At 36.9% G+C, this 20,642-nt stretch overlaps 42 non-coding genes across 42 annotated transcripts; all 42 read right to left on the bottom strand.

Moving 5' to 3' along the window:
• Positions 1–32: 32 nt before the first annotated feature.
• On the bottom strand, positions 33–150 carry LOC132794560 (5S ribosomal RNA). Its single transcript, XR_009633234.1, has one exon. It is a non-coding gene; the product is annotated as a 5S ribosomal RNA (ribosomal RNA).
• A 382-nt stretch (positions 151–532) lies between these two features.
• LOC132794544 (5S ribosomal RNA) lies at positions 533–651 on the bottom strand. The gene has a single exon (XR_009633219.1). It is a non-coding gene; the product is annotated as a 5S ribosomal RNA (ribosomal RNA).
• Positions 652–1,034: 383 nt separating this feature from the next.
• Positions 1,035–1,153, bottom strand: LOC132794543 (5S ribosomal RNA). The gene has a single exon (XR_009633218.1). It is a non-coding gene; the product is annotated as a 5S ribosomal RNA (ribosomal RNA).
• A 373-nt stretch (positions 1,154–1,526) lies between these two features.
• On the bottom strand, positions 1,527–1,645 carry LOC132794542 (5S ribosomal RNA). The gene has a single exon (XR_009633217.1). It is a non-coding gene; the product is annotated as a 5S ribosomal RNA (ribosomal RNA).
• Positions 1,646–2,028: 383 nt separating this feature from the next.
• Positions 2,029–2,147, bottom strand: LOC132794541 (5S ribosomal RNA). Its single transcript, XR_009633216.1, has one exon. It is a non-coding gene; the product is annotated as a 5S ribosomal RNA (ribosomal RNA).
• A 383-nt stretch (positions 2,148–2,530) lies between these two features.
• Positions 2,531–2,649, bottom strand: LOC132794540 (5S ribosomal RNA). The gene has a single exon (XR_009633215.1). It is a non-coding gene; the product is annotated as a 5S ribosomal RNA (ribosomal RNA).
• A 374-nt stretch (positions 2,650–3,023) lies between these two features.
• Positions 3,024–3,142, bottom strand: LOC132794539 (5S ribosomal RNA). Its single transcript, XR_009633214.1, has one exon. It is a non-coding gene; the product is annotated as a 5S ribosomal RNA (ribosomal RNA).
• A 383-nt stretch (positions 3,143–3,525) lies between these two features.
• On the bottom strand, positions 3,526–3,644 carry LOC132794537 (5S ribosomal RNA). Its single transcript, XR_009633212.1, has one exon. It is a non-coding gene; the product is annotated as a 5S ribosomal RNA (ribosomal RNA).
• A 382-nt stretch (positions 3,645–4,026) lies between these two features.
• LOC132794535 (5S ribosomal RNA) lies at positions 4,027–4,145 on the bottom strand. Its single transcript, XR_009633211.1, has one exon. It is a non-coding gene; the product is annotated as a 5S ribosomal RNA (ribosomal RNA).
• Positions 4,146–4,528: 383 nt separating this feature from the next.
• On the bottom strand, positions 4,529–4,647 carry LOC132794534 (5S ribosomal RNA). The gene has a single exon (XR_009633210.1). It is a non-coding gene; the product is annotated as a 5S ribosomal RNA (ribosomal RNA).
• Positions 4,648–5,021: 374 nt separating this feature from the next.
• LOC132794533 (5S ribosomal RNA) lies at positions 5,022–5,140 on the bottom strand. Its single transcript, XR_009633209.1, has one exon. It is a non-coding gene; the product is annotated as a 5S ribosomal RNA (ribosomal RNA).
• A 385-nt stretch (positions 5,141–5,525) lies between these two features.
• Positions 5,526–5,644, bottom strand: LOC132794532 (5S ribosomal RNA). Its single transcript, XR_009633208.1, has one exon. It is a non-coding gene; the product is annotated as a 5S ribosomal RNA (ribosomal RNA).
• A 374-nt stretch (positions 5,645–6,018) lies between these two features.
• LOC132794662 (5S ribosomal RNA) lies at positions 6,019–6,137 on the bottom strand. The gene has a single exon (XR_009633330.1). It is a non-coding gene; the product is annotated as a 5S ribosomal RNA (ribosomal RNA).
• Positions 6,138–6,511: 374 nt separating this feature from the next.
• Positions 6,512–6,630, bottom strand: LOC132794661 (5S ribosomal RNA). The gene has a single exon (XR_009633329.1). It is a non-coding gene; the product is annotated as a 5S ribosomal RNA (ribosomal RNA).
• Positions 6,631–7,015: 385 nt separating this feature from the next.
• Positions 7,016–7,134, bottom strand: LOC132794660 (5S ribosomal RNA). Its single transcript, XR_009633328.1, has one exon. It is a non-coding gene; the product is annotated as a 5S ribosomal RNA (ribosomal RNA).
• Positions 7,135–7,508: 374 nt separating this feature from the next.
• LOC132794659 (5S ribosomal RNA) lies at positions 7,509–7,627 on the bottom strand. Its single transcript, XR_009633327.1, has one exon. It is a non-coding gene; the product is annotated as a 5S ribosomal RNA (ribosomal RNA).
• A 374-nt stretch (positions 7,628–8,001) lies between these two features.
• LOC132794657 (5S ribosomal RNA) lies at positions 8,002–8,120 on the bottom strand. The gene has a single exon (XR_009633326.1). It is a non-coding gene; the product is annotated as a 5S ribosomal RNA (ribosomal RNA).
• A 374-nt stretch (positions 8,121–8,494) lies between these two features.
• On the bottom strand, positions 8,495–8,613 carry LOC132794655 (5S ribosomal RNA). Its single transcript, XR_009633324.1, has one exon. It is a non-coding gene; the product is annotated as a 5S ribosomal RNA (ribosomal RNA).
• Positions 8,614–9,014: 401 nt separating this feature from the next.
• Positions 9,015–9,133, bottom strand: LOC132794654 (5S ribosomal RNA). The gene has a single exon (XR_009633323.1). It is a non-coding gene; the product is annotated as a 5S ribosomal RNA (ribosomal RNA).
• Positions 9,134–9,507: 374 nt separating this feature from the next.
• LOC132794653 (5S ribosomal RNA) lies at positions 9,508–9,626 on the bottom strand. Its single transcript, XR_009633322.1, has one exon. It is a non-coding gene; the product is annotated as a 5S ribosomal RNA (ribosomal RNA).
• A 374-nt stretch (positions 9,627–10,000) lies between these two features.
• LOC132794652 (5S ribosomal RNA) lies at positions 10,001–10,119 on the bottom strand. The gene has a single exon (XR_009633321.1). It is a non-coding gene; the product is annotated as a 5S ribosomal RNA (ribosomal RNA).
• Positions 10,120–10,493: 374 nt separating this feature from the next.
• LOC132794651 (5S ribosomal RNA) lies at positions 10,494–10,612 on the bottom strand. Its single transcript, XR_009633320.1, has one exon. It is a non-coding gene; the product is annotated as a 5S ribosomal RNA (ribosomal RNA).
• A 374-nt stretch (positions 10,613–10,986) lies between these two features.
• On the bottom strand, positions 10,987–11,105 carry LOC132794650 (5S ribosomal RNA). The gene has a single exon (XR_009633319.1). It is a non-coding gene; the product is annotated as a 5S ribosomal RNA (ribosomal RNA).
• Positions 11,106–11,479: 374 nt separating this feature from the next.
• Positions 11,480–11,598, bottom strand: LOC132794649 (5S ribosomal RNA). Its single transcript, XR_009633318.1, has one exon. It is a non-coding gene; the product is annotated as a 5S ribosomal RNA (ribosomal RNA).
• A 383-nt stretch (positions 11,599–11,981) lies between these two features.
• Positions 11,982–12,100, bottom strand: LOC132794648 (5S ribosomal RNA). The gene has a single exon (XR_009633317.1). It is a non-coding gene; the product is annotated as a 5S ribosomal RNA (ribosomal RNA).
• Positions 12,101–12,474: 374 nt separating this feature from the next.
• LOC132794647 (5S ribosomal RNA) lies at positions 12,475–12,593 on the bottom strand. Its single transcript, XR_009633316.1, has one exon. It is a non-coding gene; the product is annotated as a 5S ribosomal RNA (ribosomal RNA).
• Positions 12,594–12,967: 374 nt separating this feature from the next.
• Positions 12,968–13,086, bottom strand: LOC132794646 (5S ribosomal RNA). The gene has a single exon (XR_009633315.1). It is a non-coding gene; the product is annotated as a 5S ribosomal RNA (ribosomal RNA).
• Positions 13,087–13,460: 374 nt separating this feature from the next.
• On the bottom strand, positions 13,461–13,579 carry LOC132794644 (5S ribosomal RNA). The gene has a single exon (XR_009633313.1). It is a non-coding gene; the product is annotated as a 5S ribosomal RNA (ribosomal RNA).
• Positions 13,580–13,953: 374 nt separating this feature from the next.
• On the bottom strand, positions 13,954–14,072 carry LOC132794643 (5S ribosomal RNA). Its single transcript, XR_009633312.1, has one exon. It is a non-coding gene; the product is annotated as a 5S ribosomal RNA (ribosomal RNA).
• A 374-nt stretch (positions 14,073–14,446) lies between these two features.
• On the bottom strand, positions 14,447–14,565 carry LOC132794641 (5S ribosomal RNA). The gene has a single exon (XR_009633311.1). It is a non-coding gene; the product is annotated as a 5S ribosomal RNA (ribosomal RNA).
• Positions 14,566–14,939: 374 nt separating this feature from the next.
• Positions 14,940–15,058, bottom strand: LOC132794640 (5S ribosomal RNA). Its single transcript, XR_009633310.1, has one exon. It is a non-coding gene; the product is annotated as a 5S ribosomal RNA (ribosomal RNA).
• A 374-nt stretch (positions 15,059–15,432) lies between these two features.
• On the bottom strand, positions 15,433–15,551 carry LOC132794639 (5S ribosomal RNA). Its single transcript, XR_009633309.1, has one exon. It is a non-coding gene; the product is annotated as a 5S ribosomal RNA (ribosomal RNA).
• A 374-nt stretch (positions 15,552–15,925) lies between these two features.
• On the bottom strand, positions 15,926–16,044 carry LOC132794638 (5S ribosomal RNA). The gene has a single exon (XR_009633308.1). It is a non-coding gene; the product is annotated as a 5S ribosomal RNA (ribosomal RNA).
• Positions 16,045–16,418: 374 nt separating this feature from the next.
• On the bottom strand, positions 16,419–16,537 carry LOC132794637 (5S ribosomal RNA). Its single transcript, XR_009633307.1, has one exon. It is a non-coding gene; the product is annotated as a 5S ribosomal RNA (ribosomal RNA).
• A 374-nt stretch (positions 16,538–16,911) lies between these two features.
• On the bottom strand, positions 16,912–17,030 carry LOC132794636 (5S ribosomal RNA). Its single transcript, XR_009633306.1, has one exon. It is a non-coding gene; the product is annotated as a 5S ribosomal RNA (ribosomal RNA).
• A 374-nt stretch (positions 17,031–17,404) lies between these two features.
• LOC132794635 (5S ribosomal RNA) lies at positions 17,405–17,523 on the bottom strand. Its single transcript, XR_009633305.1, has one exon. It is a non-coding gene; the product is annotated as a 5S ribosomal RNA (ribosomal RNA).
• A 374-nt stretch (positions 17,524–17,897) lies between these two features.
• Positions 17,898–18,016, bottom strand: LOC132794634 (5S ribosomal RNA). Its single transcript, XR_009633304.1, has one exon. It is a non-coding gene; the product is annotated as a 5S ribosomal RNA (ribosomal RNA).
• A 373-nt stretch (positions 18,017–18,389) lies between these two features.
• LOC132794559 (5S ribosomal RNA) lies at positions 18,390–18,507 on the bottom strand. The gene has a single exon (XR_009633233.1). It is a non-coding gene; the product is annotated as a 5S ribosomal RNA (ribosomal RNA).
• A 373-nt stretch (positions 18,508–18,880) lies between these two features.
• On the bottom strand, positions 18,881–18,999 carry LOC132794632 (5S ribosomal RNA). The gene has a single exon (XR_009633302.1). It is a non-coding gene; the product is annotated as a 5S ribosomal RNA (ribosomal RNA).
• Positions 19,000–19,373: 374 nt separating this feature from the next.
• LOC132794631 (5S ribosomal RNA) lies at positions 19,374–19,492 on the bottom strand. Its single transcript, XR_009633301.1, has one exon. It is a non-coding gene; the product is annotated as a 5S ribosomal RNA (ribosomal RNA).
• Positions 19,493–19,863: 371 nt separating this feature from the next.
• Positions 19,864–19,982, bottom strand: LOC132794630 (5S ribosomal RNA). Its single transcript, XR_009633300.1, has one exon. It is a non-coding gene; the product is annotated as a 5S ribosomal RNA (ribosomal RNA).
• Positions 19,983–20,356: 374 nt separating this feature from the next.
• Positions 20,357–20,475, bottom strand: LOC132794629 (5S ribosomal RNA). The gene has a single exon (XR_009633299.1). It is a non-coding gene; the product is annotated as a 5S ribosomal RNA (ribosomal RNA).
• Between the last annotated feature and the right edge of the window lie 167 nt (positions 20,476–20,642).

Below are 20,642 nucleotides of genomic sequence, written 5' to 3'. Positions count from 1 at the left end.
AGAAAAAAAGTAAAACAAAAGTTGTTGAACGATGCCAACAACACGCGGTGTTCCCAAGCGGTCCCCATCTAAGTACTAACCGCGCCCGACGCTGCTTAATTTCGGTGATCGGACGAGAACCGATGTATTCAGCGTGGTATGGTCGTTGGCGAAAGACGCATGCTTAGCGTAGTATTTTGTATTTCAAATGACAAGTATTTTTGCATCTTTATACTATTGAAAAATGACATGTAAAAGATAGTATTGATTGAATTTGGGAAATACGTTAAACAACACAGATATGTATATATAGTTAAAGCTTTCTGTAGTTTATCAATATTGAATTGAGAATGCTGTCATGTCGATTGGTGGGAAAGCAAGGCATATGTACATATGTACTATATGTACTATATGTTGGACGTGGATTGTGATGGAAATATAGGAAGGACATGTTGAAATAGTTGAGAGGATGGCAAGGATAACAAATGAGATAAGAATAAAATTTAAAAAAGTGACGAGAAGAAGAAAAAGTAAAACAAAAGTTGTTGAACGATGCCAACAACACGCGGTGTTCCCAAGCGGTCCCCCATCTAAGTACTAACCGCGCCCGACGCTGCTTAATTTCGGTGATCGGACGAGAACCGATGTATTCAGCGTGGTATGGTCGTTGGCGAAAGACGCATGCTTAGCGTAGTATTTTGTATTTCAAATGACAAGTATTTTTGCATCTTTATACTATTGAAAAATGACATGTAAAAGATAGTATTGATTGAATTTGGGAAATACGTTAAACAACACAGATATGTATATATAGTTAAAGCTTTCTGTAGTTTATCAATATTGAATTGAGAATGCTGTCATGTCGATTGGTGGGAAAGCAAGGCATATGTACATATGTACTATATGTACTATATGTTGGACGTGGATTGTGATGGAAATATAGGAAGGACATGTTGAAATAGTTGAGAGGATGGCAAGGATAACAAATGAGATAAGAATAAAATTTAAAAAAGTGACGAGAAGAAGAAAAAGTAAAACAAAAAGTTGTTGAACGATGCCAACAACACGCGGTGTTCCCAAGCGGTCCCCCATCTAAGTACTAACCGCGCCCGACGCTGCTTAATTTCGGTGATCGGACGAGAACCGATGTATTCAGCGTGGTATGGTCGTTGGCGAAAGACGCATGCTTAGCGTAGTATTTTGTATTTCAAATGACAAGTATTTTTGCATCTTTATACTATTGAAAAATGACATGTAAAAGATAGTATTGATTGAATTTGGGAAATACGTTAAACAACACAGATATGTATATATAGTTAAAGCTTTCTGTAGTTTATCAATATTGAATTGAGAATGCTGTCATGTCGATTGGTGGGAAAGCAAGGCATATGTACATATGTACTATATGTTGGACGTGGATTGTGATGGAAATATAGGAAGGACATGTTGAAATAGTTGAGAGGATGGCAAGGATAACAAATGAGATAAGAATAAAATTTAAAAAAGTGACGAGAAGAAGAAAAAGTAAAACAAAAGTTGTTGAACGATGCCAACAACACGCGGTGTTCCCAAGCGGTCCCCCATCTAAGTACTAACCGCGCCCGACGCTGCTTAATTTCGGTGATCGGACGAGAACCGATGTATTCAGCGTGGTATGGTCGTTGGCGAAAGACGCATGCTTAGCGTAGTATTTTGTATTTCAAATGACAAGTATTTTTGCATCTTTATACTATTGAAAAATTACATGTAAAAGATAGTATTGATTGAATTTGGGAAATGCGTTAAACAACACAGATATGTATATATTGTTAAAGCTTTCTGTAGTTTATCAATATTGAATTGAGAATGCTGTCATGTCGATTGGTGGGAAAGCAAGGCATATGTACATATGTACTATATGTACTATATGTTGGACGTGGATTGTGATGGAAATATAGGAAGGACATGTTGAAATAGTTGAGAGGATGGCAAGGATAACAAATGAGATAAGAATAAAATTTAAAAAAGTGACGAGAAGAAGAAAAAGTAAAACAAAAAGTTGTTGAACGATGCCAACAACACGCGGTGTTCCCAAGCGGTCCCCCATCTAAGTACTAACCGCGCCCGACGCTGCTTAATTTCGGTGATCGGACGAGAACCGATGTATTCAGCGTGGTATGGTCGTTGGCGAAAGACGCATGCTTAGCGTAGTATTTTGTATTTCAAATGACAAGTATTTTTGCATCTTTATACTATTGAAAAATGACATGTAAAAGATAGTATTGATTGAATTTGGGAAATACGTTAAACAACACAGATATGTATATATAGTTAAAGCTTTCTGTAGTTTATCAATATTGAATTGAGAATGCTGTCATGTCGATTGGTGGGAAAGCAAGGCATATGTACATATGTACTATATGTACTATATGTTGGACGTGGATTGTGATGGAAATATAGGAAGGACATGTTGAAATAGTTGAGAGGATGGCAAGGATAACAAATGAGATAAGAATAAAATTTAAAAAAGTGACGAGAAGAAGAAAAAGTAAAACAAAAAGTTGTTGAACGATGCCAACAACACGCGGTGTTCCCAAGCGGTCCCCCATCTAAGTACTAACCGCGCCCGACGCTGCTTAATTTCGGTGATCGGACGAGAACCGATGTATTCAGCGTGGTATGGTCGTTGGCGAAAGACGCATGCTTAGCGTAGTATTTTGTATTTCAAATGACAAGTATTTTTGCATCTTTATACTATTGAAAAATGACATGTAAAAGATAGTATTGATTGAATTTGGGAAATACGTTAAACAACACAGATATGTATATATAGTTAAAGCTTTCTGTAGTTTATCAATATTGAATTGAGAATGCTGTCATGTCGATTGGTGGGAAAGCAAGGCATATGTACATATGTACTATATGTTGGACGTGGATTGTGATGGAAATATAGGAAGGACATGTTGAAATAGTTGAGAGGATGGCAAGGATAACAAATGAGATAAGAATAAAATTTAAAAAAGTGACGAGAAGAAGAAAAAGTAAAACAAAAAGTTGTTGAACGATGCCAACAACACGCGGTGTTCCCAAGCGGTCCCCCATCTAAGTACTAACCGCGCCCGACGCTGCTTAATTTCGGTGATCGGACGAGAACCGATGTATTCAGCGTGGTATGGTCGTTGGCGAAAGACGCATGCTTAGCGTAGTATTTTGTATTTCAAATGACAAGTATTTTTGCATCTTTATACTATTGAAAAATGACATGTAAAAGATAGTATTGATTGAATTTGGGAAATGCGTTAAACAACACAGATATGTATATATTGTTAAAGCTTTCTGTAGTTTATCAATATTGAATTGAGAATGCTGTCATGTCGATTGGTGGGAAAGCAAGGCATATGTACATATGTACTATATGTACTATATGTTGGACGTGGATTGTGATGGAAATATAGGAAGGACATGTTGAAATAGTTGAGAGGATGGCAAGGATAACAAATGAGATAAGAATAAAATTTAAAAAAGTGACGAGAAGAAGAAAAAGTAAAACAAAAAGTTGTTGAACGATGCCAACAACACGCGGTGTTCCCAAGCGGTCCCCCATCTAAGTACTAACCGCGCCCGACGCTGCTTAATTTCGGTGATCGGACGAGAACCGATGTATTCAGCGTGGTATGGTCGTTGGCGAAAGACGCATGCTTAGCGTAGTATTTTGTATTTCAAATGACAAGTATTTTTGCATCTTTATACTATTGAAAAATGACATGTAAAAGATAGTATTGATTGAATTTGGGAAATACGTTAAACAACACAGATATGTATATATAGTTAAAGCTTTCTGTAGTTTATCAATATTGAATTGAGAATGCTGTCATGTCGATTGGTGGGAAAGCAAGGCATATGTACATATGTACTATATGTACTATATGTTGGACGTGGATTGTGATGGAAATATAGGAAGGACATGTTGAAATAGTTGAGAGGATGGCAAGGATAACAAATGAGATAAGAATAAAATTTAAAAAAGTGACGAGAAGAAGAAAAGTAAAACAAAAAGTTGTTGAACGATGCCAACAACACGCGGTGTTCCCAAGCGGTCCCCCATCTAAGTACTAACCGCGCCCGACGCTGCTTAATTTCGGTGATCGGACGAGAACCGATGTATTCAGCGTGGTATGGTCGTTGGCGAAAGACGCATGCTTAGCGTAGTATTTTGTATTTCAAATGACAAGTATTTTTGCATCTTTATACTATTGAAAAATGACATGTAAAAGATAGTATTGATTGAATTTGGGAAATACGTTAAACAACACAGATATGTATATATAGTTAAAGCTTTCTGTAGTTTATCAATATTGAATTGAGAATGCTGTCATGTCGATTGGTGGGAAAGCAAGGCATATGTACATATGTACTATATGTACTATATGTTGGACGTGGATTGTGATGGAAATATAGGAAGGACATGTTGAAATAGTTGAGAGGATGGCAAGGATAACAAATGAGATAAGAATAAAATTTAAAAAAGTGACGAGAAGAAGAAAAAGTAAAACAAAAAGTTGTTGAACGATGCCAACAACACGCGGTGTTCCCAAGCGGTCCCCCATCTAAGTACTAACCGCGCCCGACGCTGCTTAATTTCGGTGATCGGACGAGAACCGATGTATTCAGCGTGGTATGGTCGTTGGCGAAAGACGCATGCTTAGCGTAGTATTTTGTATTTCAAATGACAAGTATTTTTGCATCTTTATACTATTGAAAAATGACATGTAAAAGATAGTATTGATTGAATTTGGGAAATACGTTAAACAACACAGATATGTATATATAGTTAAAGCTTTCTGTAGTTTATCAATATTGAATTGAGAATGCTGTCATGTCGATTGGTGGGAAAGCAAGGCATATGTACATATGTACTATATGTTGGACGTGGATTGTGATGGAAATATAGGAAGGACATGTTGAAATAGTTGAGAGGATGGCAAGGATAACAAATGAGATAAGAATAAAATTTAAAAAAGTGACGAGAAGAAGAAAAAGTAAAACAAAAAGTTGTTGAACGATGCCAACAACACGCGGTGTTCCCAAGCGGTCCCCCATCTAAGTACTAACCGCGCCCGACGCTGCTTAATTTCGGTGATCGGACGAGAACCGATGTATTCAGCGTGGTATGGTCGTTGGCGAAAGACGCATGCTTAGCGTAGTATTTTGTATTTCAAATGACAAGTATTTTTGCATCTTTATACTATTGAAAAATGACATGTAAAAGATAGTATTGATTGAATTTGGGAAATACGTTAAACAACACAGATATGTATATATATTGTTAAAGCTTTCTGTAGTTTATCAATATTGAATTGAGAATGCTGTCATGTCGATTGGTGGGAAAGCAAGGCATATCTACATATGTACTATATGTACTATATGTTGGACGTGGATTGTGATGGAAATATAGGAAGGACATGTTGAAATAGTTGAGAGGATGGCAAGGATAACAAATGAGATAAGAATAAAATTTAAAAAAGTGACGAGAAGAAGAAAAAGTAAAACAAAAAGTTGTTGAACGATGCCAACAACACGCGGTGTTCCCAAGCGGTCCCCCATCTAAGTACTAACCGCGCCCGACGCTGCTTAATTTCGGTGATCGGACGAGAACCGATGTATTCAGCGTGGTATGGTCGTTGGCGAAAGACGCATGCTTAGCGTAGTATTTTGTATTTCAAATGACAAGTATTTTTGCATCTTTATACTATTGAAAAATGACATGTAAAAGATAGTATTGATTGAATTTGGGAAATACGTTAAACAACACAGATATGTATATATAGTTAAAGCTTTCTGTAGTTTATCAATATTGAATTGAGAATGCTGTCATGTCGATTGGTGGGAAAGCAAGGCATATGTACATATGTACTATATGTTGGACGTGGATTGTGATGGAAATATAGGAAGGACATGTTGAAATAGTTGAGAGGATGGCAAGGATAACAAATGAGATAAGAATAAAATTTAAAAAAGTGACGAGAAGAAGAAAAAGTAAAACAAAAAGTTGTTGAACGATGCCAACAACACGCGGTGTTCCCAAGCGGTCCCCCATCTAAGTACTAACCGCGCCCGACGCTGCTTAATTTCGGTGATCGGACGAGAACCGATGTATTCAGCGTGGTATGGTCGTTGGCGAAAGACGCATGCTTAGCGTAGTATTTTGTATTTCAAATGACAAGTATTTTTGCATCTTTATACTATTGAAAAATGACATGTAAAAGATAGTATTGATTGAATTTGGGAAATGCGTTAAACAACACAGATATGTATATATAGTTAAAGCTTTCTGTAGTTTATCAATATTGAATTGAGAATGCTGTCATGTCGATTGGTGGGAAAGCAAGGCATATGTACATATGTACTATATGTTGGACGTGGATTGTGATGGAAATATAGGAAGGACATGTTGAAATAGTTGAGAGGATGGCAAGGATAACAAATGAGATAAGAATAAAATTTAAAAAAGTGACGAGAAGAAGAAAAAGTAAAACAAAAAGTTGTTGAACGATGCCAACAACACGCGGTGTTCCCAAGCGGTCCCCCATCTAAGTACTAACCGCGCCCGACGCTGCTTAATTTCGGTGATCGGACGAGAACCGATGTATTCAGCGTGGTATGGTCGTTGGCGAAAGACGCATGCTTAGCGTAGTATTTTGTATTTCAAATGACAAGTATTTTTGCATCTTTATACTATTGAAAAATGACATGTAAAAGATAGTATTGATTGAATTTGGGAAATGCGTTAAACAACACAGATATGTATATATATTGTTAAAGCTTTCTGTAGTTTATCAATATTGAATTGAGAATGCTGTCATGTCGATTGGTGGGAAAGCAAGGCATATCTACATATGTACTATATGTACTATATGTTGGACGTGGATTGTGATGGAAATATAGGAAGGACATGTTGAAATAGTTGAGAGGATGGCAAGGATAACAAATGAGATAAGAATAAAATTTAAAAAAGTGACGAGAAGAAGAAAAAGTAAAACAAAAAGTTGTTGAACGATGCCAACAACACGCGGTGTTCCCAAGCGGTCCCCCATCTAAGTACTAACCGCGCCCGACGCTGCTTAATTTCGGTGATCGGACGAGAACCGATGTATTCAGCGTGGTATGGTCGTTGGCGAAAGACGCATGCTTAGCGTAGTATTTTGTATTTCAAATGACAAGTATTTTTGCATCTTTATACTATTGAAAAATGACATGTAAAAGATAGTATTGATTGAATTTGGGAAATACGTTAAACAACACAGATATGTATATATTGTTAAAGCTTTCTGTAGTTTATCAATATTGAATTGAGAATGCTGTCATGTCGATTGGTGGGAAAGCAAGGCATATGTACATATGTACTATATGTTGGACGTGGATTGTGATGGAAATATAGGAAGGACATGTTGAAATAGTTGAGAGGATGGCAAGGATAACAAATGAGATAAGAATAAAATTTAAAAAAGTGACGAGAAGAAGAAAAAGTAAAACAAAAAGTTGTTGAACGATGCCAACAACACGCGGTGTTCCCAAGCGGTCCCCCATCTAAGTACTAACCGCGCCCGACGCTGCTTAATTTCGGTGATCGGACGAGAACCGATGTATTCAGCGTGGTATGGTCGTTGGCGAAAGACGCATGCTTAGCGTAGTATTTTGTATTTCAAATGACAAGTATTTTTGCATCTTTATACTATTGAAAAATGACATGTAAAAGATAGTATTGATTGAATTTGGGAAATACGTTAAACAACACAGATATGTATATATAGTTAAAGCTTTCTGTAGTTTATCAATATTGAATTGAGAATGCTGTCATGTCGATTGGTGGGAAAGCAAGGCATATGTACATATGTACTATATGTTGGACGTGGATTGTGATGGAAATATAGGAAGGACATGTTGAAATAGTTGAGAGGATGGCAAGGATAACAAATGAGATAAGAATAAAATTTAAAAAAGTGACGAGAAGAAGAAAAAGTAAAACAAAAAGTTGTTGAACGATGCCAACAACACGCGGTGTTCCCAAGCGGTCCCCCATCTAAGTACTAACCGCGCCCGACGCTGCTTAATTTCGGTGATCGGACGAGAACCGATGTATTCAGCGTGGTATGGTCGTTGGCGAAAGACGCATGCTTAGCGTAGTATTTTGTATTTCAAATGACAAGTATTTTTGCATCTTTATACTATTGAAAAATGACATGTAAAAGATAGTATTGATTGAATTTGGGAAATACGTTAAACAACACAGATATGTATATATAGTTAAAGCTTTCTGTAGTTTATCAATATTGAATTGAGAATGCTGTCATGTCGATTGGTGGGAAAGCAAGGCATATGTACATATGTACTATATGTTGGACGTGGATTGTGATGGAAATATAGGAAGGACATGTTGAAATAGTTGAGAGGATGGCAAGGATAACAAATGAGATAAGAATAAAATTTAAAAAAGTGACGAGAAGAAGAAAAAGTAAAACAAAAAGTTGTTGAACGATGCCAACAACACGCGGTGTTCCCAAGCGGTCCCCCATCTAAGTACTAACCGCGCCCGACGCTGCTTAATTTCGGTGATCGGACGAGAACCGATGTATTCAGCGTGGTATGGTCGTTGGCGAAAGACGCATGCTTAGCGTAGTATTTTGTATTTCAAATGACAAGTATTTTTGCATCTTTATACTATTGAAAAATGACATGTAAAAGATAGTATTGATTGAATTTGGGAAATACGTTAAACAACACAGATATGTATATATAGTTAAAGCTTTCTGTAGTTTATCAATATTGAATTGAGAATGCTGTCATGTCGATTGGTGGGAAAGCAAGGCATATGTACATATGTACTATATGTACTATATGTTGGACGTGGATTGTGATGGAAATATAGGAAGGACATGTTGAAATAGTTGAGAGGATGGCAAGGATAACAAATGAGATAAGAATAAAATTTAAAAAAGTGACGAGAAGAAGAAAAAGTAAAACGAGAAGAAGAAAAATAAAAAAAAGTTGTTGAACGATGCCAACAACACGCGGTGTTCCCAAGCGGTCCCCCATCTAAGTACTAACCGCGCCCGACGCTGCTTAATTTCGGTGATCGGACGAGAACCGATGTATTCAGCGTGGTATGGTCGTTGGCGAAAGACGCATGCTTAGCGTAGTATTTTGTATTTCAAATGACAAGTATTTTTGCATCTTTATACTATTGAAAAATGACATGTAAAAGATAGTATTGATTGAATTTGGGAAATACGTTAAACAACACAGATATGTATATATAGTTAAAGCTTTCTGTAGTTTATCAATATTGAATTGAGAATGCTGTCATGTCGATTGGTGGGAAAGCAAGGCATATGTACATATGTACTATATGTTGGACGTGGATTGTGATGGAAATATAGGAAGGACATGTTGAAATAGTTGAGAGGATGGCAAGGATAACAAATGAGATAAGAATAAAATTTAAAAAAGTGACGAGAAGAAGAAAAAGTAAAACAAAAAGTTGTTGAACGATGCCAACAACACGCGGTGTTCCCAAGCGGTCCCCCATCTAAGTACTAACCGCGCCCGACGCTGCTTAATTTCGGTGATCGGACGAGAACCGATGTATTCAGCGTGGTATGGTCGTTGGCGAAAGACGCATGCTTAGCGTAGTATTTTGTATTTCAAATGACAAGTATTTTTGCATCTTTATACTATTGAAAAATGACATGTAAAAGATAGTATTGATTGAATTTGGGAAATACGTTAAACAACACAGATATGTATATATAGTTAAAGCTTTCTGTAGTTTATCAATATTGAATTGAGAATGCTGTCATGTCGATTGGTGGGAAAGCAAGGCATATGTACATATGTACTATATGTTGGACGTGGATTGTGATGGAAATATAGGAAGGACATGTTGAAATAGTTGAGAGGATGGCAAGGATAACAAATGAGATAAGAATAAAATTTAAAAAAGTGACGAGAAGAAGAAAAAGTAAAACAAAAAGTTGTTGAACGATGCCAACAACACGCGGTGTTCCCAAGCGGTCCCCCATCTAAGTACTAACCGCGCCCGACGCTGCTTAATTTCGGTGATCGGACGAGAACCGATGTATTCAGCGTGGTATGGTCGTTGGCGAAAGACGCATGCTTAGCGTAGTATTTTGTATTTCAAATGACAAGTATTTTTGCATCTTTATACTATTGAAAAATGACATGTAAAAGATAGTATTGATTGAATTTGGGAAATACGTTAAACAACACAGATATGTATATATAGTTAAAGCTTTCTGTAGTTTATCAATATTGAATTGAGAATGCTGTCATGTCGATTGGTGGGAAAGCAAGGCATATGTACATATGTACTATATGTTGGACGTGGATTGTGATGGAAATATAGGAAGGACATGTTGAAATAGTTGAGAGGATGGCAAGGATAACAAATGAGATAAGAATAAAATTTAAAAAAGTGACGAGAAGAAGAAAAAGTAAAACAAAAAGTTGTTGAACGATGCCAACAACACGCGGTGTTCCCAAGCGGTCCCCCATCTAAGTACTAACCGCGCCCGACGCTGCTTAATTTCGGTGATCGGACGAGAACCGATGTATTCAGCGTGGTATGGTCGTTGGCGAAAGACGCATGCTTAGCGTAGTATTTTGTATTTCAAATGACAAGTATTTTTGCATCTTTATACTATTGAAAAATGACATGTAAAAGATAGTATTGATTGAATTTGGGAAATACGTTAAACAACACAGATATGTATATATAGTTAAAGCTTTCTGTAGTTTATCAATATTGAATTGAGAATGCTGTCATGTCGATTGGTGGGAAAGCAAGGCATATGTACATATGTACTATATGTTGGACGTGGATTGTGATGGAAATATAGGAAGGACATGTTGAAATAGTTGAGAGGATGGCAAGGATAACAAATGAGATAAGAATAAAATTTAAAAAAGTGACGAGAAGAAGAAAAAGTAAAACAAAAAGTTGTTGAACGATGCCAACAACACGCGGTGTTCCCAAGCGGTCCCCCATCTAAGTACTAACCGCGCCCGACGCTGCTTAATTTCGGTGATCGGACGAGAACCGATGTATTCAGCGTGGTATGGTCGTTGGCGAAAGACGCATGCTTAGCGTAGTATTTTGTATTTCAAATGACAAGTATTTTTGCATCTTTATACTATTGAAAAATGACATGTAAAAGATAGTATTGATTGAATTTGGGAAATACGTTAAACAACACAGATATGTATATATAGTTAAAGCTTTCTGTAGTTTATCAATATTGAATTGAGAATGCTGTCATGTCGATTGGTGGGAAAGCAAGGCATATGTACATATGTACTATATGTTGGACGTGGATTGTGATGGAAATATAGGAAGGACATGTTGAAATAGTTGAGAGGATGGCAAGGATAACAAATGAGATAAGAATAAAATTTAAAAAAGTGACGAGAAGAAGAAAAAGTAAAACAAAAAGTTGTTGAACGATGCCAACAACACGCGGTGTTCCCAAGCGGTCCCCCATCTAAGTACTAACCGCGCCCGACGCTGCTTAATTTCGGTGATCGGACGAGAACCGATGTATTCAGCGTGGTATGGTCGTTGGCGAAAGACGCATGCTTAGCGTAGTATTTTGTATTTCAAATGACAAGTATTTTTGCATCTTTATACTATTGAAAAATGACATGTAAAAGATAGTATTGATTGAATTTGGGAAATACGTTAAACAACACAGATATGTATATATAGTTAAAGCTTTCTGTAGTTTATCAATATTGAATTGAGAATGCTGTCATGTCGATTGGTGGGAAAGCAAGGCATATGTACATATGTACTATATGTACTATATGTTGGACGTGGATTGTGATGGAAATATAGGAAGGACATGTTGAAATAGTTGAGAGGATGGCAAGGATAACAAATGAGATAAGAATAAAATTTAAAAAAGTGACGAGAAGAAGAAAAAGTAAAACAAAAAGTTGTTGAACGATGCCAACAACACGCGGTGTTCCCAAGCGGTCCCCCATCTAAGTACTAACCGCGCCCGACGCTGCTTAATTTCGGTGATCGGACGAGAACCGATGTATTCAGCGTGGTATGGTCGTTGGCGAAAGACGCATGCTTAGCGTAGTATTTTGTATTTCAAATGACAAGTATTTTTGCATCTTTATACTATTGAAAAATGACATGTAAAAGATAGTATTGATTGAATTTGGGAAATACGTTAAACAACACAGATATGTATATATAGTTAAAGCTTTCTGTAGTTTATCAATATTGAATTGAGAATGCTGTCATGTCGATTGGTGGGAAAGCAAGGCATATGTACATATGTACTATATGTTGGACGTGGATTGTGATGGAAATATAGGAAGGACATGTTGAAATAGTTGAGAGGATGGCAAGGATAACAAATGAGATAAGAATAAAATTTAAAAAAGTGACGAGAAGAAGAAAAAGTAAAACAAAAAGTTGTTGAACGATGCCAACAACACGCGGTGTTCCCAAGCGGTCCCCCATCTAAGTACTAACCGCGCCCGACGCTGCTTAATTTCGGTGATCGGACGAGAACCGATGTATTCAGCGTGGTATGGTCGTTGGCGAAAGACGCATGCTTAGCGTAGTATTTTGTATTTCAAATGACAAGTATTTTTGCATCTTTATACTATTGAAAAATGACATGTAAAAGATAGTATTGATTGAATTTGGGAAATACGTTAAACAACACAGATATGTATATATAGTTAAAGCTTTCTGTAGTTTATCAATATTGAATTGAGAATGCTGTCATGTCGATTGGTGGGAAAGCAAGGCATATGTACATATGTACTATATGTTGGACGTGGATTGTGATGGAAATATAGGAAGGACATGTTGAAATAGTTGAGAGGATGGCAAGGATAACAAATGAGATAAGAATAAAATTTAAAAAAGTGACGAGAAGAAGAAAAAGTAAAACAAAAAGTTGTTGAACGATGCCAACAACACGCGGTGTTCCCAAGCGGTCCCCCATCTAAGTACTAACCGCGCCCGACGCTGCTTAATTTCGGTGATCGGACGAGAACCGATGTATTCAGCGTGGTATGGTCGTTGGCGAAAGACGCATGCTTAGCGTAGTATTTTGTATTTCAAATGACAAGTATTTTTGCATCTTTATACTATTGAAAAATGACATGTAAAAGATAGTATTGATTGAATTTGGGAAATACGTTAAACAACACAGATATGTATATATAGTTAAAGCTTTCTGTAGTTTATCAATATTGAATTGAGAATGCTGTCATGTCGATTGGTGGGAAAGCAAGGCATATGTACATATGTACTATATGTTGGACGTGGATTGTGATGGAAATATAGGAAGGACATGTTGAAATAGTTGAGAGGATGGCAAGGATAACAAATGAGATAAGAATAAAATTTAAAAAAGTGACGAGAAGAAGAAAAAGTAAAACAAAAAGTTGTTGAACGATGCCAACAACACGCGGTGTTCCCAAGCGGTCCCCCATCTAAGTACTAACCGCGCCCGACGCTGCTTAATTTCGGTGATCGGACGAGAACCGATGTATTCAGCGTGGTATGGTCGTTGGCGAAAGACGCATGCTTAGCGTAGTATTTTGTATTTCAAATGACAAGTATTTTTGCATCTTTATACTATTGAAAAATGACATGTAAAAGATAGTATTGATTGAATTTGGGAAATACGTTAAACAACACAGATATGTATATATAGTTAAAGCTTTCTGTAGTTTATCAATATTGAATTGAGAATGCTGTCATGTCGATTGGTGGGAAAGCAAGGCATATGTACATATGTACTATATGTTGGACGTGGATTGTGATGGAAATATAGGAAGGACATGTTGAAATAGTTGAGAGGATGGCAAGGATAACAAATGAGATAAGAATAAAATTTAAAAAAGTGACGAGAAGAAGAAAAAGTAAAACAAAAAGTTGTTGAACGATGCCAACAACACGCGGTGTTCCCAAGCGGTCCCCCATCTAAGTACTAACCGCGCCCGACGCTGCTTAATTTCGGTGATCGGACGAGAACCGATGTATTCAGCGTGGTATGGTCGTTGGCGAAAGACGCATGCTTAGCGTAGTATTTTGTATTTCAAATGACAAGTATTTTTGCATCTTTATACTATTGAAAAATGACATGTAAAAGATAGTATTGATTGAATTTGGGAAATACGTTAAACAACACAGATATGTATATATAGTTAAAGCTTTCTGTAGTTTATCAATATTGAATTGAGAATGCTGTCATGTCGATTGGTGGGAAAGCAAGGCATATGTACATATGTACTATATGTTGGACGTGGATTGTGATGGAAATATAGGAAGGACATGTTGAAATAGTTGAGAGGATGGCAAGGATAACAAATGAGATAAGAATAAAATTTAAAAAAGTGACGAGAAGAAGAAAAAGTAAAACAAAAAGTTGTTGAACGATGCCAACAACACGCGGTGTTCCCAAGCGGTCCCCCATCTAAGTACTAACCGCGCCCGACGCTGCTTAATTTCGGTGATCGGACGAGAACCGATGTATTCAGCGTGGTATGGTCGTTGGCGAAAGACGCATGCTTAGCGTAGTATTTTGTATTTCAAATGACAAGTATTTTTGCATCTTTATACTATTGAAAAATGACATGTAAAAGATAGTATTGATTGAATTTGGGAAATACGTTAAACAACACAGATATGTATATATAGTTAAAGCTTTCTGTAGTTTATCAATATTGAATTGAGAATGCTGTCATGTCGATTGGTGGGAAAGCAAGGCATATGTACATATGTACTATATGTTGGACGTGGATTGTGATGGAAATATAGGAAGGACATGTTGAAATAGTTGAGAGGATGGCAAGGATAACAAATGAGATAAGAATAAAATTTAAAAAAGTGACGAGAAGAAGAAAAAGTAAAACAAAAAGTTGTTGAACGATGCCAACAACACGCGGTGTTCCCAAGCGGTCCCCCATCTAAGTACTAACCGCGCCCGACGCTGCTTAATTTCGGTGATCGGACGAGAACCGATGTATTCAGCGTGGTATGGTCGTTGGCGAAAGACGCATGCTTAGCGTAGTATTTTGTATTTCAAATGACAAGTATTTTTGCATCTTTATACTATTGAAAAATGACATGTAAAAGATAGTATTGATTGAATTTGGGAAATACGTTAAACAACACAGATATGTATATATAGTTAAAGCTTTCTGTAGTTTATCAATATTGAATTGAGAATGCTGTCATGTCGATTGGTGGGAAAGCAAGGCATATGTACATATGTACTATATGTTGGACGTGGATTGTGATGGAAATATAGGAAGGACATGTTGAAATAGTTGAGAGGATGGCAAGGATAACAAATGAGATAAGAATAAAATTTAAAAAAGTGACGAGAAGAAGAAAAAGTAAAACAAAAAGTTGTTGAACGATGCCAACAACACGCGGTGTTCCCAAGCGGTCCCCCATCTAAGTACTAACCGCGCCCGACGCTGCTTAATTTCGGTGATCGGACGAGAACCGATGTATTCAGCGTGGTATGGTCGTTGGCGAAAGACGCATGCTTAGCGTAGTATTTTGTATTTCAAATGACAAGTATTTTTGCATCTTTATACTATTGAAAAATGACATGTAAAAGATAGTATTGATTGAATTTGGGAAATACGTTAAACAACACAGATATGTATATATAGTTAAAGCTTTCTGTAGTTTATCAATATTGAATTGAGAATGCTGTCATGTCGATTGGTGGGAAAGCAAGGCATATGTACATATGTACTATATGTTGGACGTGGATTGTGATGGAAATATAGGAAGGACATGTTGAAATAGTTGAGAGGATGGCAAGGATAACAAATGAGATAAGAATAAAATTTAAAAAAGTGACGAGAAGAAGAAAAAGTAAAACAAAAAGTTGTTGAACGATGCCAACAACACGCGGTGTTCCCAAGCGGTCCCCCATCTAAGTACTAACCGCGCCCGACGCTGCTTAATTTCGGTGATCGGACGAGAACCGATGTATTCAGCGTGGTATGGTCGTTGGCGAAAGACGCATGCTTAGCGTAGTATTTTGTATTTCAAATGACAAGTATTTTTGCATCTTTATACTATTGAAAAATGACATGTAAAAGATAGTATTGATTGAATTTGGGAAATACGTTAAACAACACAGATATGTATATATAGTTAAAGCTTTCTGTAGTTTATCAATATTGAATTGAGAATGCTGTCATGTCGATTGGTGGGAAAGCAAGGCATATGTACATATGTACTATATGTTGGACGTGGATTGTGATGGAAATATAGGAAGGACATGTTGAAATAGTTGAGAGGATGGCAAGGATAACAAATGAGATAAGAATAAAATTTAAAAAAGTGACGAGAAGAAGAAAAAGTAAAACAAAAAGTTGTTGAACGATGCCAACAACACGCGGTGTTCCCAAGCGGTCCCCCATCTAAGTACTAACCGCGCCCGACGCTGCTTAATTTCGGTGATCGGACGAGAACCGATGTATTCAGCGTGGTATGGTCGTTGGCGAAAGACGCATGCTTAGCGTAGTATTTTGTATTTCAAATGACAAGTATTTTTGCATCTTTATACTATTGAAAAATGACATGTAAAAGATAGTATTGATTGAATTTGGGAAATACGTTAAACAACACAGATATGTATATATAGTTAAAGCTTTCTGTAGTTTATCAATATTGAATTGAGAATGCTGTCATGTCGATTGGTGGGAAAGCAAGGCATATGTACATATGTACTATATGTTGGACGTGGATTGTGATGGAAATATAGGAAGGACATGTTGAAATAGTTGAGAGGATGGCAAGGATAACAAATGAGATAAGAATAAAATTTAAAAAAGTGACGAGAAGAAGAAAAAGTAAAACAAAAAGTTGTTGAACGATGCCAACAACACGCGGTGTTCCCAAGCGGTCCCCCATCTAAGTACTAACCGCGCCCGACGCTGCTTAATTTCGGTGATCGGACGAGAACCGATGTATTCAGCGTGGTATGGTCGTTGGCGAAAGACGCATGCTTAGCGTAGTATTTTGTATTTCAAATGACAAGTATTTTTGCATCTTTATACTATTGAAAAATGACATGTAAAAGATAGTATTGATTGAATTTGGGAAATACGTTAAACAACACAGATATGTATATATAGTTAAAGCTTTCTGTAGTTTATCAATATTGAATTGAGAATGCTGTCATGTCGATTGGTGGGAAAGCAAGGCATATGTACATATGTACTATATGTTGGACGTGGATTGTGATGGAAATATAGGAAGGACATGTTGAAATAGTTGAGAGGATGGCAAGGATAACAAATGAGATAAGAATAAAATTTAAAAAAGTGACGAGAAGAAGAAAAAGTAAAACAAAAAGTTGTTGAACGATGCCAACAACACGCGGTGTTCCCAAGCGGTCCCCCATCTAAGTACTAACCGCGCCCGACGCTGCTTAATTTCGGTGATCGGACGAGAACCGATGTATTCAGCGTGGTATGGTCGTTGGCGAAAGACGCATGCTTAGCGTAGTATTTTGTATTTCAAATGACAAGTATTTTTGCATCTTTATACTATTGAAAAATGACATGTAAAAGATAGTATTGATTGAATTTGGGAAATACGTTAAACAACACAGATATGTATATATAGTTAAAGCTTTCTGTAGTTTATCAATATTGAATTGAGAATGCTGTCATGTCGATTGGTGGGAAAGCAAGGCATATGTACATATGTACTATATGTTGGACGTGGATTGTGATGGAAATATAGGAAGGACATGTTGAAATAGTTGAGAGGATGGCAAGGATAACAAATGAGATAAGAATAAAATTTAAAAAAGTGACGAGAAGAAGAAAAAGTAAAACAAAAAGTTGTTGAACGATGCCAACAACACGCGGTGTTCCCAAGCGGTCCCCCATCTAAGTACTAACCGCGCCCGACGCTGCTTAATTTCGGTGATCGGACGAGAACCGATGTATTCAGCGTGGTATGGTCGTTGGCGAAAGACGCATGCTTAGCGTAGTATTTTGTATTTCAAATGACAAGTATTTTTGCATCTTTATACTATTGAAAAATGACATGTAAAAGATAGTATTGATTGAATTTGGGAAATACGTTAAACAACACAGATATGTATATATAGTTAAAGCTTTCTGTAGTTTATCAATATTGAATTGAGAATGCTGTCATGTCGATTGGTGGGAAAGCAAGGCATATGTACATATGTACTATATGTTGGACGTGGATTGTGATGGAAATATAGGAAGGACATGTTGAAATAGTTGAGAGGATGGCAAGGATAACAAATGAGATAAGAATAAAATTTAAAAAAGTGACGAGAAGAAGAAAAAGTAAAACAAAAGTTGTTGAACGATGCCAACAACACGCGGTGTTCCCAAGCGGTCCCCATCTAAGTACTAACCGCGCCCGACGCTGCTTAATTTCGGTGATCGGACGAGAACCGATGTATTCAGCGTGGTATGGTCGTTGGCGAAAGACGCATGCTTAGCGTAGTATTTTGTATTTCAAATGACAAGTATTTTTGCATCTTTATACTATTAAAAATGACATGTAAAAGATAGTATTGATTGAATTTGGGAAATACGTTAAACAACACAGATATGTATATATAGTTAAAGCTTTCTGTAGTTTATCAATATTGAATTGAGAATGCTGTCATGTCGATTGGTGGGAAAGCAAGGCATATGTACATATGTACTATATGTTGGACGTGGATTGTGATGGAAATATAGGAAGGACATGTTGAAATAGTTGAGAGGATGGCAAGGATAACAAATGAGATAAGAATAAAATTTAAAAAAGTGACGAGAAGAAGAAAAAGTAAAACAAAAAGTTGTTGAACGATGCCAACAACACGCGGTGTTCCCAAGCGGTCCCCCATCTAAGTACTAACCGCGCCCGACGCTGCTTAATTTCGGTGATCGGACGAGAACCGATGTATTCAGCGTGGTATGGTCGTTGGCGAAAGACGCATGCTTAGCGTAGTATTTTGTATTTCAAATGACAAGTATTTTTGCATCTTTATACTATTGAAAAATGACATGTAAAAGATAGTATTGATTGAATTTGGGAAATACGTTAAACAACACAGATATGTATATATAGTTAAAGCTTTCTGTAGTTTATCAATATTGAATTGAGAATGCTGTCATGTCGATTGGTGGGAAAGCAAGGCATATGTACATATGTACTATATGTTGGACGTGGATTGTGATGGAAATATAGGAAGGACATGTTGAAATAGTTGAGAGGATGGCAAGGATAACAAATGAGATAAGAATAAAATTTAAAAAAGTGACGAGAAGAAGAAAAAGTAAAACAAAAAGTTGTTGAACGATGCCAACAACACGCGGTGTTCCCAAGCGGTCCCCCATCTAAGTACTAACCGCGCCCGACGCTGCTTAATTTCGGTGATCGGACGAGAACCGATGTATTCAGCGTGGTATGGTCGTTGGCGAAAGACGCATGCTTAGCGTAGTATTTTGTATTTCAAATGACAAGTATTTTTGCATCTTTATACTATTAAAAATGACATGTAAAAGATAGTATTGATTGAATTTGGGAAATACGTTAAACAACACAGATATGTATATATAGTTAAAGCTTTCTGTAGTTTATCAATATTGAATTGAGAATGCTGTCATGTCGATTGGTGGGAAAGCAAGGCATATGTACATATGTACTATATGTTGGACGTGGATTGTGATGGAAATATAGGAAGGACATGTTGAAATAGTTGAGAGGATGGCAAGGATAACAAATGAGATAAGAATAAAATTTAAAAAGTGACGAGAAGAAGAAAAAGTAAAACAAAAGTTGTTGAACGATGCCAACAACACGCGGTGTTCCCAAGCGGTCCCCCATCTAAGTACTAACCGCGCCCGACGCTGCTTAATTTCGGTGATCGGACGAGAACCGATGTATTCAGCGTGGTATGGTCGTTGGCGAAAGACGCATGCTTAGCGTAGTATTTTGTATTTCAAATGACAAGTATTTTTGCATCTTTATACTATTGAAAAATGACATGTAAAAGATAGTATTGATTGAATTTGGGAAATACGTTAAACAACACAGATATGTATATATAGTTAAAGCTTTCTGTAGTTTATCAATATTGAATTGAGAATGCTGTCATGTCGATTGGTGGGAAAGCAAGGCATATCTACATATGTACTATATGTTGGACGTGGATTGTGATGGAAATATAGGAAGGACATGTTGAAATAGTTGAGAGGATGGCAAGGATAACAAATGAGATAAGAATAAAATTTAAAAAAGTGACGAGAAGAAGAAAAAGTAAAACAAAAAGTTGTTGAACGATGCCAACAACACGCGGTGTTCCCAAGCGGTCCCCCATCTAAGTACTAACCGCGCCCGACGCTGCTTAATTTCGGTGATCGGACGAGAACCGATGTATTCAGCGTGGTATGGTCGTTGGCGAAAGACGCATGCTTAGCGTAGTATTTTGTATTTCAAATGACAAGTATTTTTGCATCTTTATACTATTAAAAATGACATGTAAAAGATAGTATTGATTGAATTTGGGAAATGCGTTAAACAACACAGATATGTATATATAGTTAAAGCTTTCTGTAGTTTATCAATA

Source organism: Drosophila nasuta, chromosome 3, assembly GCF_023558535.2.
Source record: "Drosophila nasuta strain 15112-1781.00 chromosome 3, ASM2355853v1, whole genome shotgun sequence".
In the NCBI taxonomy this organism is placed as follows: Eukaryota; Metazoa; Arthropoda; class Insecta; order Diptera; family Drosophilidae; genus Drosophila; species Drosophila nasuta.
This window is presented reverse-complemented; position numbering and strand designations above follow the sequence as displayed.